The sequence below is a fragment of the Dipodomys spectabilis genome, unplaced genomic scaffold (genome assembly GCF_019054845.1).
Source record: "Dipodomys spectabilis isolate Male_0828 unplaced genomic scaffold, ASM1905484v1 ptg000012l, whole genome shotgun sequence".
NCBI classification, from domain to species: domain Eukaryota; kingdom Metazoa; phylum Chordata; class Mammalia; order Rodentia; family Heteromyidae; genus Dipodomys; species Dipodomys spectabilis.
Window position 1 is genome coordinate 2,465,447 of NW_024870689.1, and position 14,000 is coordinate 2,479,446.

Below are 14,000 nucleotides of genomic sequence, written 5' to 3' on the forward strand. Positions count from 1 at the left end.
AGTCAAAGGGAAGGATTAAATAGACTTCTGGAAGTAGAGAGTGAAGCCATAATATTCAATGCAGATAGTATGAAACTAGAAAAAATGAAATTGGGATGAGGTTTGGAAGGATGTGAGAAAGTTATGTAAAGATCCATTGTAATTATAAACCGATTCATTGAATGGAAAACCCTTTGTACAACTGTTTTATAAAAATATAATTAAAAACGATGGGGCTGGGAGGGTGGCTCAGTGGTAGTAAAGATCCCTGTGCATGTACAAAATACCTTCAAATGCATCCACAATCTGGACATGACACATGCTTTTTGTTTATTCGTTTTTGAAAGGAATATAAACAAGCATATCCACAATACTTATTTTCAGACAATAAGATGAGATATTCAAACGTAGTATGGGTTTGATTATCTCTTAGTGAGAATAGATATGATCTTGCAAAGAAAGTTATTTTCAACAGAAATCCAGAAAGAGTTTATCCAACTTGTGTTTCACAGGAATAACCAGAGAGTAATACCTGTTTGGTCAAGTCGGTCCAAAACACTCCATGAGTGTATCTTAAAAGTGTAACCAATTTAAGAAGTCACATACGTATTTTGTACTGATAATCAACTTACAGCAAAATAACTTACTACCTAATTATGTCTGTATCTTCTTGCCCAACATACAATAAGAGCTGAAAGCGTTCTCTTTATCTAACTTAATGTTATAAATGCTTTGATTATGATGATGTTATTATTAGACAAATAATATATACAGAAGGGTGGTTCCACTGAAAAGACATGACAGAACACTGATATATAAAAACATTGCAACACAGTTAGCTCTTTTCAGCTTCACCCTGTCCACATTGGCAAGCAACATTGCAACACCACATGCACACATATACACATACACACATGTTCGCACATGTACACACACATATACATGCATGCTAAATTCAGGATTTATTGTACAAAAAATTTCAAATAAAATTTTAGTGATTAGGACAAATGATAATATGCCTTATTACAAAATAATACATAAACCATCACCACGCATGTTACATTTTACCTGCTTCTCCACAAGTGACCACTTAATTTATTTTTAATTAATTAATTACCTTATTAATTAATTTATTTGTTTGGTGTTAATACTAGGGCTTGAACTCAGGACCTGGCTTTGTCCCAGAATTTATTTTTTGTTTCAGTTTTCTCAAGGCTAGCATTTTACTGCTTGAACCACAGCTCCATTTTTAGCTTTTGCTGGTTACTTTCAAATCAGATTCTAATGGACTTTTTTTTCTTGCTCTGCTTTCAAACCACAATCCTCAGATTTCATCTTTCTGATTAACTACTATTAAAGACATAAGCCATCAGTGTGGTTCCTATTTTTTCCTCAATAGTTATCTAATGCACATACTTAGATAGTAATTTAAAAATGAGAGTATAGAAGCAAGATGTACAGTGATGATATTGTCATGTCAGAAATTCAAGTTAGTAATGTAAATTTATTCTTCAGACTATACCCAAACAATACCATGATATAGTGTAAGAGAACTCACTATTGAACATATGAGCTTTAAGAGCTTTCTGATAGATCCATTATTTATTGGTACCCAACATTAGAAAAATGTATGAGGCATTGGTAAAATAGAAGTCCTTTGCATGACTACATACATTCCTTGTTTTTTTATAAAGACACTTGCTTTCATCTAAAAAGGAGGCCTATCTATTGTCTTCATGTGATTTTGATGATTGAACGTGCTTAGTGAGAAGGTCAAAATGTATTAGTAGTCCTTAACTATCAATTCTCATTTATCTTCTTGTAGAATATAATGATTAAATCAGGAAAAGTGTGATTCAACTGATTTCAGTCAGATCTGTTACTAGAATTATCAAGGATTTAGTTTATTGTCTGTAATTTGGTCAAAGTTATGTCTCTTTATGTAGGCTACTAAAAATGTATTTACTAATTTCAAGTAAATACATAAATTCTATTTCCATCTTTTTTAAAAAATAAAATTTTCTTTGCTCTATAAATTGATAAGAGGCATGGATTTTGTGGCTAGATAGGTCATTGCACATCTGTCTCTCTCTTTTTCCCTTTCTTGGTTCTCATAAATAATATGATTGCTCCATAATTATCCTAATTTACTTTGCTTTTATCTTTTTGGTTGCATCATTTCACTTTTTGCTCTGCCATTTAACAAATCATTTATATAGAAGGCATTATTTCCTATTTTCTCATTCCTAGAATAAGCTGCACATGAAGACATCACTGGTCCTCATTTTCAGTGTGTACATTTGAAAACGGAGGAACATCTTTCCTCTGTTCTCTAACAATTCCTTACTCTCCGGTTAGAATAATTTCAAATAGTAAAATTGGAAAAAGAGAAAATAAATCATGGTGAATAAACAGATGCAGAAAATTCACCGGATATTTCTGACCAGTTCAACCAATGTGAACTAATAGGGAAATACATGGATACCTCATTCCCACTGGCTCTCAAAGTCTCTGGTTAGGCAATTCTTAGGAATATGAGGAACAAGATGAAAAAGTAAGGAATGGTATCAATTAAAGAAAAAAAATGGAGAAAGATCCAAGCAAATTTCTTCATTGGGCTGCCAAAAATATTCGGCTTACTACAGTGCGGAGACTTCTTTCCAAATGGCCACTCATGTGAATAGTAGGGATGACGATGAGTATACCCCTCTTCATTGAGAAGCCTACAGTAGACACTTAGACATTGTCAGTGAGTTGGTGTCTCAAGCGGCACATACAATAATTGTAGATGACTGGACACCCCTGCACAGTGCATATATGTGGAATAATACCAGAGTGGCTTCTTTCTTACATCATCGTGATACAGATACCAATGCCCAAACTAAAGGCCTTTTGACCCCCTTGTATCTTGCTGCTGAGAATTGAGATAGCAAAGATATGCTGGATCTCCTTCTGTTGAACCATTATATAAAACCAGGCCTGAAGAAAAACATAGAAGAAACTGCATTTGATATTGCCAAAAGGATAAGTATGTGTCATTCCCTCTATGAAGTTGTGGATGGCTGTACAAATTGTTCAACTAAGACCTAATAGTCAGGTTAAGTTTCTTAAATTTCAAAAATGCAAGTCCATCTTTTGTGTCCCTACAAAATATTTTCACAAAACAAATAAGAGCAATATCTTTTTTTTTTTTTTGGTCTGTCATGGGGCTTGAACTCTGGGCCTGGGAGCTATCTCTCTGCTCTTCAGCTCAAGGTGAGCACTCTACCACTTGAGCCACAGCTCCACTTCCAGTTTTCTAGTGGTTTGTTGGAGATAAGAGTACCACAGACTTCCCTTTCCAGGCTGGCTTTGAACAATGATTCTCAGATCTCAGCCTCCTGTGTAGCTACAATTATAGGCATGAGCCACCAGTGCCCGGCAACACCAATATTTTACTGTAAAAATTCATGGATTCCGCGGAATTTTTCCAAATGAATTGCCTGCATTGGATGTCAAAATGTATTCAATAGTTTTTGTATACTTGTATAATGATTTCTTTAGAGTTTGTGATTTTTTAATCAGAAATAATTTTAAGTTACCTGTTGAAATGAGTAGTACAGAAAGTAAAATATTTCTGGTGCTTGTCTGAAAAAGTATATTTTAAAATATTCTATATTCTATGTTTGCATAATGTTCATAATTTATTTTATTTTCTCCTAGATATACTTTGAATTCTACATTACTTTATAATATATAGGTTAATTAATGTGTCCTTTCCGATTGCATTCCATATAGAAACAGTTTGATTCCTTATTTTTTCTAGGTCTTTTTTTTCTTTGGAATAAAGTGACAATGTTGTCTAATTTGAAGTTTTGTAAATTTTATGCTATGTAAACGCCTTTCTGAGCTGAAGATTTAATACACTGATGTCAAACTAAATTTAATTATATGAATTACGTGTATTGTTACACTTGTAATTTTGTAATCAACCTTTTAATAACTGTTTTTCATTTCATGCATCTGAAGAATGAAAAATATGGAATACTTCTCAAATTTTCATATTATCCTTTTGCAAGTGCCATGTTAATCTCTGTATTGTAATTTGAGTATACGTGCTGCTGATGGATGTAGTATCCTCTAAATTTAAGTTGTTAATGATGCAATCTTTATACAGGCTTATATCTATGGGTGCCTACTTGTAACAAGGAAACCTTCTTGTTCCTAACAATGCTATTGATCTTATTTCCCTAAAATTCTGTGAATATTGGAAAAATTATATTGATCAGTTGATTGCTCACATTTGCAAATTTTTTTTGCCAATGACTATCAAGTCTTTTTATTTGGAATTTGATTGTACTCTCAATTATTTATAGATAGGTCTAAAGTTGATGGCTTTTTCAAGTACTTATTTATCTAACTGAATTAGCTTTGTGGACCTAATGAATTCAAAGTAAGCATTGCTTAAGAGCTACTTCTAAACTTTTTCAGCTGACATTTTCCCAAATGAGGTGTTACTGGCACAAATGTCTACCTGAGCCTTTACCCTTCTTCCATGTGGGAACAGACCAACCAGAATATCTTACCCTGAAAACGTAAATTGTCTTACTTGAACAAAACTAATCTTGGTTACTAGGGATGCTAGAGAGATGAACAGTTCAAACAGAACTGTTCAGACTAGAAGGTATTTTATCAAAATATAATTTTTATTATACCTTCCATTTCAACAGTAACTAAAGCCAAGAAGGTGAAAAAATTGTTCATATGCATGATTACTTAATGTCCTGGATTGTCTACCATCCAACCAGGCAGGAACTTACACTACTGCCTTTTTATCACCAAATATTTTCATAGTTGCAGGAGAAGTCCATATGTTTCTCCTCATTATTAGGCATTAAATTGATAATGTTTTAATCACAGTGTTTCCTCTTGCCTACATGCTGTAAATCTACAAATGGTAAAGCTTTAGGTCTAACTCTATCAAACACTGAGTCAGAGATAATGGAATAATACTTGTAAACAGAGTTGCCTTTGATACAGTAACTACAACAGAACAATGCAAAACGTGTGTCTTTTAATTATATTAAATATAGTTAAATATTTTATATTTATATGTGCTGATTTTATATTTCACACAATGAAACTTACTAGAATTAGTTGATAATTTGACAAATAAATTGATATTTATTCCAATAAATAGGATTGGAATATAAATAATTAGGTTTAAAATATATATTAGAATATAAAAAAAGTATCAATGCAATGTCTTTAGTATAAACTTGTGATACATTCTAACTGTTCTTGGTCTTCTGAATTCACATGGTAAAAAAATGTTTTCCTCTAATCTATAATGAATTTTACTCTGCTGCTCTGTTTATTGTTTTAACTCGCTAGTCCCAAACTTTTTCTCCATATTTCTGAAGCATTCCTACTGATTATGCCCAAATTTTGCTAAGATGCCTAAAGCATATTATTCTTCTGCAGGACCCATGGGTCATAGGATCCTAGGTCCCAGTCACCTGCATCATCAGATAACAAGGGCAAGACTTCTTACCAAGGCCCATGCAACATGTCAACACAAAGTAATTGAAGACCCATCTCAATTTGTCATTTCCTATATTTCAGGGCCCCAATTCCTTGAGATGCAGGAATTAGCAGTAAGCAATTGTGAAATGCAAGGGAACTTAGCAATTGTTTATCCGAGAAAGCTATTATTTCTATGACCATTAATCCCAAGATTTATGCCATAAAGTCATCATAGCCTAACAGTTTCCAACTTGTAAGGGGCACTTTAAAATTACTTAATTCACATCATGAATACTTTATCTCTATTTTGACAAAATACTACACCTCTGCTAATGTGACGCCCTCCTTGTTCTGAAAAGAACACCACAATAAACTGAGCTGCATTATTTTTCCACCACTGGTATTCTTGGGATCACAACATGTGCAAATATTATTTATATTTATACTTTTTTAGCTATCATAGATATTCAGGATGCTAAGATAGGAAAATTATGGTTCAAAGCCCAGCCAGACAGGAAGGTTTCTTAGAATCTTATCTCCAAAAAACTTCTCCACAAAAGCCAGACTCAAATGGCACTGAGGTTGAAGTGGTAGGGAACAAGCCTTGAACATAAACAGGCTCAGAGACTCTGTGCAGGCCAAGAGTTCAAGCTCTAGGACGAACCAATAAAACAAAAACTAAATTGAAAACAAACCCCAAACCTAGCATTTTTCTCCATGTATACAGAGGCACGTAAATAAGGAAATGGCTTCTTGTGTTACATATAGGTAGAAGAAAGAAGATGTCACACAATTACTCAATTCATACCATATTAAACCAAACCCTTAAAAATTGTTTTTTCTAAATATATAAATTAATGTCATCCATTTGTTGGCAACTCTGTCTAGATTATTCACATTAACATGGTGTACAAGACCTGTGGGAATTATCTAGTAACTATGTTCTAATTATAACACTCTTGAAAGAATATCTAGGCAAATAGAATGCCAGAATCATTTGTGAATTTTTCAATTAATCCCTCTCCTTAAAAAGAATTTTGTAGTATCCTATGGAATATGAAATTACAAATAAAACCAAAAAATATATTTTAAACCTAAATTCTAATTTAACAAGGTCTACAAAGTCCTACATTAGACGAACTTTGCTATTTCTCCAGACTTAAGCTTTTGTAATCCTTCAACATTTATTTGGAATCCAACAGAATGATGCTTATTTACTTTTGCAAATTTTTGGATGGGAATCATGAGCTATTTTGCATCTAGGAATGTTCTGTAATGATGAGAGCATTTAAAACACAAGTGAGGATATATATGAGTTGCATTCAATCTGAAACTTGACTTCTCAAAACATAATGACAAAATTAGCCCAAACTCTGAACTGTGTATTCTTTCTTGTTGTTTGGTTTGTTTTACTGAGAGAAAATTATTCTACCTGATCCAGGGAAGGTATCGTTATGTAATTCCACTATCTAATCTCCTGTCTGAGTGCTAGAATTCCAGGCTTGTATCACATTGTTCTGCCTTAGTTTGTTTATTTAATCTAGAACAGACTAGCAATTTTGAACTTCTCCTATGATCTTATCCACTAGACTGATTGCTCAGACTGTTTATGTACTATTTTCAAAGATGTTTTTACATTTCACACAGGATATGAGCATTTTCAGATGCACCTGCAAGGTTCCCTGATTCATTCCACCAAGGATCCTATCCCATTAATAATGATTACTTGACTCTCTTACATCTCTGGTCCCTACCTATGTAATATTCTCAACTTTGGGGGAAAGTTCACTTGAGGGATTTCTAATATTAAAAATTATCACTTGATTCTAGTCGTACTCAGGACCTATTTTCTATTGTTTTCTAACTTTTCTACATATTCTGAGAGTTGTTTCAATTTTGTATTTTTGTGTACACCTATAAGTGCCTCTGTGTGTATATGTATGTTTGTATGTATGTATGCAAAAACCTAAAGCTTTTATTCAGCAATCTTGCTCGTGACTGGTATTCTGGCTTTTGGTTGGTTAATTATATGTAGTGTCTCAAAACCTATACTGTCCAAGCTGGATGTAAATTGAACTTCCCAGACTCCTTTACATTCTTAGGTTTTATTTTTCCAGGAGTATCAACTTTCAAACTTCAAACACTTTTGTGAGTGTGAAGTCTAACCTGTAGCCCAGATTTTTGACTCAAGAATTCATATAAAGGTAGATGAACATATACATTACATATCCTGAGTGTTCACTGTTAGAAATGTGATCATAAACCAAGTTGTTGTGAGATCTGAGGATTGGGGTTTAAAGCCAGCATGGGTAGGAAAGTCCTGGAGACTCTTTTCTCCAATAATTACCAGAAAACTGGAAGTGGCACTGTGGCTCAAGTGGAAGAGCACTAGCCTTGTGCTGTGTTTCAGAGGGACAGCGCCCTGTCCCATATTTCAGGCGCCATGAACAATAACAACAACAACAAGAAGAAGAAGAACAACAACAACAAAAGAATATAAGAAAAGGAATGAAAAAGAGGTGTGATCTTAGCCACCAGGTTCATTCCTATTATAATTCCTGTTCTCTCAAGATGGACTCTTTTTTTCCAGTTAAGTCTATTCTCCCATATCTGACTTGCATTGGAAACAGAATCATTCTTCCATTCTCCTTTTTGCACATTTACATGATTAGCAAGTGTGATTTAGAAAGGGAGTGGCCTCATGCTTCATGTTCCACTTAGGAGTAATGCTTTCTCTATTTCATTCCCATAAATCTACATACTGGACTTGGCTTTATTGTTTCAATGTTTTCTTATTTGTAGCATCTTCTATATTGTATTGAACACTTATACATAAACAAAGAACTTCTTTTTCTCCTATAATTGCTATTGTTTCTCTTACTGTTAACTCATGTACACTTGGGAAATTAATACACAGCACATAGGCTCACAATAAAAGATCTGAGAACCTTCTTCCCATTTAAAATTCACCTTAATTTACAGAAGCACATAAGAACAAAATGTTCTCATGGATAATGCATTTATACGCAATTTAAATTTCATTTCTCTTTACTAAGTTGTCTCTGAAACACGTGTTACCTCATGTCCAAAAGTGTCCTTGTGCTATTTCAATGAAGCCTGAAAACATTCATTTTTTTCTGGAGCAGCACCATAAATTGTTACTGGAAGTAACTGTTAATGGATGTGGAAACTGATCCCAGGAAAGGAATTGAACATAGGGAAATGACAAAGTTGAAGTTAACTATTGCTTTCTTTTTTGCTGTATAAGAAAAGAATCCTAGGCTGGAAGGAAACTCTGTCCCTGACTTTTTTGAGTGTGTCCTTTACTAATATAAACCTCCTCTGTAAACTTCTGTCTGAGACTATTACAAAAGGAAACAATATGCCATTTGAAGGCCAGCATAGAACAAAAGGAAGTAACTTTGTTTTAAAAAAAAGTGTTCTACAGCAAAGAAGCAAAGATATGGACATTTTAAGTGTCTTATGGATGGATGTTTCACTCCTGAGATGATTCTCTTGTTGCAGGAATCAGTTATCAATTCCTTTAGTCTGGTCCTGAGTTTTCCATAGCAATAAGGTTCCAAAATAGCAGGATCCAATGAGTATGATCAGCAAAAGCAGCCTCTTCTCAGACAACCATTATTTTAAGGAGAGTCCCAAAGAAATACCCAGGGTTTGTTTTGTTTGCTTGTTTGTTTAGTTTGTGCTGGTTCTGGGGCTTGAACTTAGAGACTTGCCCCTGTCCCTGAAGAGTTGTCTTTCTTTCCCACCTGGCCCAACGCTAGTACTCCACTACTTGAGCCAAAAGTCCACTTCTGTCTTTTTTGGTGTTTAATTACAGATAAGAGTTTGACAGACTCTCTTGCCTGGGTTGGCTTTGAACTAACACAGTAAGAAAACTAAGTGACATCGATTGTATGTACTTCTCTTTTGAACCAAAAAATATTAGATGAAGTTTATTATAAAGCTAAAATTGACAATTTTTAAAGAAAAGAATATGTTTAACAAAAAGCCATAACAAATAACTCAGCAAAAGTAGGTGCACCACTAAATCATTTGGGACGATTACTATTGACTTCATCATTCCTTTGGGGGAAACTTAAAGTCATATTTGCACTTTTTTGTTGGTTGTGGGGATTGAACATTGATCCTGGGCATGGTCTCTCAGCTCTTCAGCACAAATTGAGCACTCTACCACTTTAGCTACAGCACCACTTCCGGGTTTCTGGACTTAATTGAAGATAAGTATTTCATGGACTTTCCTGACCAGGCTGGCTTTGAAACACAATCCTCTGGTCTCAACCTCCTGAGTAGCTAGGATTACAGGCATGAGCCACCAGCACCCGGCTCATATTTGCATTTATATGCATTTTATGTCACTATGTAGACAAAGAATGAAAGAAATCTGAACCAAATGTTGTGACAGCTTTTCAGAATAATTGAGGTAGCAATAAATATGCCCCCTTTTCCCATTTTGTTACATTAATGACTCATGAGCTATTGGACTCTTAAATTAACATCCTCTTTCATCTTTGCAGTTGTATTTAGTATCAGGAAATGTTCATAAAGAAATATAGAAAGACAGATTTTTAGAAAGCAAAGGAGATCAGGTATAAAAGAACAGCATAGAAGGAGATACATTTATCACACAGAGATTAAGAACTAGCATAGGAAATTTTGAATGCTAAAGGCAATGAGGCATATGCTTAGTTGATAACTCGTTCTTCAATAACCAAAAATGGTTCCCTAGAACGGTTTTTGCTATACCTTAGTTACTATCATTTTTTCATTCCATCTGCAGTTATTCTTTCACTTTTGTCACAACTGAAAATTAGCCTCTGCTTTATTGGTGCGATGACTGGCCAAAACAGTTTCCAAATCTCACTTAGACTACCCTTCTCAATGTGATTAGCAGTGACCCTACTCAAAAGCTTGGAATCTTTGAATTTCCAGAATTAATCTTCACCTGACATCTAAGCACATTCCTGGCATTAATTGCTGTGACCTAATGAACAAAACATTTTTTCAACACAGTATCCTAACATAGGTAAAGTACATGAATTAGGGACTATTGTCAGGTATCAATATGGAAAGAGCAATTATATATTCCAGGTATGGGTTCTGTATTTTGCATTTACTAACTAAATGTTCATTGTTGTTGTTGTTGCTGTTGTTGTTTTGGCAGTCCTGGGGCTGAAACTCAGCACTTGGGAATTATTCCTCAGCTTTTTTTTTTTTTCCTCAAGGCTAACCCTCCACCAGTTGAGGCACAGGACCACTTCCAGTGTTTCCTTTTCAATTTTGGGTGCTGAGGAATTGAACCCAGGTTTTCATGCATGCTAGGCAATCACCATATTATGAAGCCACATTCTCAGAACCCTAAATGACTTTCTTAAGATGGCATTACATTTTCATTCTGTAAGTATGTGTCATAATTTTAGCCAGAAATTTTTTTCTAGAAAAGAGCATTGAACACAGTACTCAGTCCAGTAAGGCTAGATGGACAATGGATAACTGTCACAGTGTAGCCAGGGTACAGAAGGACTTACCTCATGGAGCTGGTACAACAGACTGAGCGAGACAGCTTCTGACCTAAAGCCTACCTCCAGAATGATAGGGCCATCTTGGTTCCAACCACATGGGGATGCTGGCCCACCTCCTCTAGCACCCATTGAATCAGTTCCTGAGAGAGAAAGACAAAGAAAGATGGTCAGCATTACACTTAAGCCAGGTGACGGTGGTTCAGGCCTATAATCCTAAGTACAATGGAGGCTGAGATATGAAGATAATGGTTTATAGCCAGCCCAGGCATGAACAACTGTGAGATTCTTATCTCCAAGGAACCACCAGAAAACTGGAAGTGGTGCTGTTACTAAAGTGGTAGAGTGCTAGCTTTTAGCTGAGTAGCTCGGGGAGCTGCCCCAGGCCCAAAGTTGAAGCCCCATGACTGAAAAGAAGTGGACTTCCCACCACAAGAAGTGGACTGAATAGCACCCATTGTCCTAGGGAGCATGGCAGAGAATTCAGGCTGAGCTTCCTGTCAGCTGGGCGTCATTAGTAGATCACCCGGCTTCTCCGTGCCTCAGTTTCCCCAGCTTCAAAACTGAACAAAGTGAAGAATCCCGTTACTCATGGAGATAGGGAATAATCCCATACCTGTTGCACCATTAATTGCACACACCATCTGAGATCTTTCCGGGTATCTTCCTTTCATATGCTCACAAAATTGCCAAGAACAGTATCAGATGGACCCTCCCTCTGTGCCTGTCCCTGCTGCAGAGATCCCTCTGTATTCATCCTTTGTTTCCTTACAACTGTCCCATGAGTAGATTAAAGTACAATGGTTGAGGCCCAACCCAGAGCTTCACTTCTGGTCAAGAATCGGCTGCCGTGGACTGAGTTTGGGACAATCCATCTAAACCAATGACTGAGCATGGTGCTACATGTCTACCATCCAAACTACAGAAGACCGGGCCTGGTGGCTCATGCCTGTCACAGATAGGAGAACCATGATCCAGCCCAGGCTGAGCATATATTAATTCTCCATCTCAGAAATGCCCAAGACAAAAAAGCTTGACTTGCATGGTAGAAGATCTGACTGGCAAGCCTAAGGCCTTGAGGTCAAACCCTAATATAGCAAAAAGAACCAGAGTTCCAGTGCCAGAGGCTCATGCCTATAATCCTAGGTACTCAGGAGGCTGAGATCTGAAGATCACAGCTCAAGATTTAAAATAGGGTTGGCCTCATCCATCAGGTGTCATGATGAGAAGACCCAGAGTCTGACCTATGCTGTTGTGCTCCATACTGGCAGAACTCATAGCCTTACTAAGTGTTGGTCATACTCTCTGTCCCCTTGGGAAGCCATCCCCTGCAGGCTGCACTCCCAGGTCCTCCCAAGCTCCCACTGCCACCATCCAGGCCCAAGGGACTACACAGCTCCATTGCACATAGATCCCTTGTTCTTGTAATTTTACAGTGCTGTGTACCCTTCCAGGCTCCCAGACCTCAGCTGTGAAGCCCATACATAGATAGCAGGTAGCAGGTAGAAGTTACCAAAGCATTCAGCCTCCTTGTTACAACCCACTTCTACACACACACACACACACATCCAGACCGGTGACAGATGACTCAACCATGCAGCACCTGCAATTTGCCAACTGATCACTCACCTGAGCACAGTCAGGTTGTACAAAGAAAAAGATGATCTGTCTCTCTGTCTGTCTCTCTCTGTCTCTCTCTGTCTGTCTTCAGGTGAAAGGTTGGCTGAACACAGAAGACAAGGGCTCACACAGCAAGTGTTTCTATCTTCTGCATCCAACACCTCCCATCCCCAGAAAAAAAGGAAAAGACCCCAGAAGGCAGGTGTAGACATGCTGCTCCACACCTCTGACTAAGGCCACCGGGTTCCCACCAGGGAGAGGAAGGGTGCCGATGTGTGGCTGTGTGGCTCCCACTGCTCCAGGCCAGGGGATCTGTGGCGCCCACTCCTCACTCCATCCTGCATCTCCCCGTTTCCTGGGACACTAGCCGCTGGGGATGGAGGTGGGATCCTTGGGTCAACACCCACCCCCACCCCTGGGGCACATTTGTGCCATGGCCTGGGCCAGACTGTGGGGCACAGGGGAGGCAGGGTCCAGGTTGGAGGGGAGGGGATATGGGGTTGCAGGGTGCGGGGCTGTGTGGCAGCCACTCACATGTGTTGCTGGCAGAAGCTATAGGCAGCTGCTCCATGTGGGGCAAGCAGCAATGACAGAGGCATGACAGACACTCAAGCCCTGAGCAGAGGACAGGGGAGCCAGGATCAGGTCAGGGCCCCAAGCTGGTTCGTGGCACACCATTGTACCATTGCCTGAGGAAACCATGGGTCTGAGCCCTCAGCACCAGGTTTGAAATGCTGCTCCTTGTGAAGGGGGGGAGAGGGCCAGGGCTCAGTCAGGCACATGGTGGGCCTGAGGAAGGCCTCTCCTCCTAGACCTCAAGTCTCTTGCTCACCACTCAGCCACCTCTACCTTCCTCAACTGCTGGTAGTGATGTTAACAAACGGAGGGAATCAAGGTGCTACTTGGCAACATGGAATGTGGGCGTGGCCACAATTCTTGTATCCCATTGGTCAGAAAGAACCATGAAACAATGGGGGTGTGGCTGGAATCCTGTGATGCAGGCAGAATGGGCAGAGTCAAAATGATGGCAGCCCCTCTCCCAGGGAACTCTGTCCAATCCAGTTGGGGACAAGTGGGTGACCTGCTTTAGCCTGATGACTGCACATATTGTTGTGTATGTCTGTTTGTTCCCAGACCTTGAACTCAGGATCTGGGCACAATCTGTGAATTGCTTTTGATCAAGGCTAGCTCTCTACCACTGGAACCACAGTGCTTTACTTCTGGCTTTGTTGGCACAAGTTAGACAGGACTTTCCTGCCTAGGGTGACTTTGACCATGATCCTCCTTTCACAGCCTTGTAAGTTTTAAGGAAGACTGCTGAGAGCCACTGATGCCTGGCTAATCATTGGTTTTGCT

At 38.0% G+C, this 14,000-nt stretch overlaps 1 non-coding gene across 1 annotated transcript; it reads right to left on the bottom strand.

Moving 5' to 3' along the window:
* Positions 1–3,991: 3,991 nt before the first annotated feature.
* On the bottom strand, positions 3,992–4,095 carry LOC122095194. The gene has a single exon (XR_006145067.1). It is a non-coding gene; the product is annotated as a U6 spliceosomal RNA (small nuclear RNA).
* Between the last annotated feature and the right edge of the window lie 9,905 nt (positions 4,096–14,000).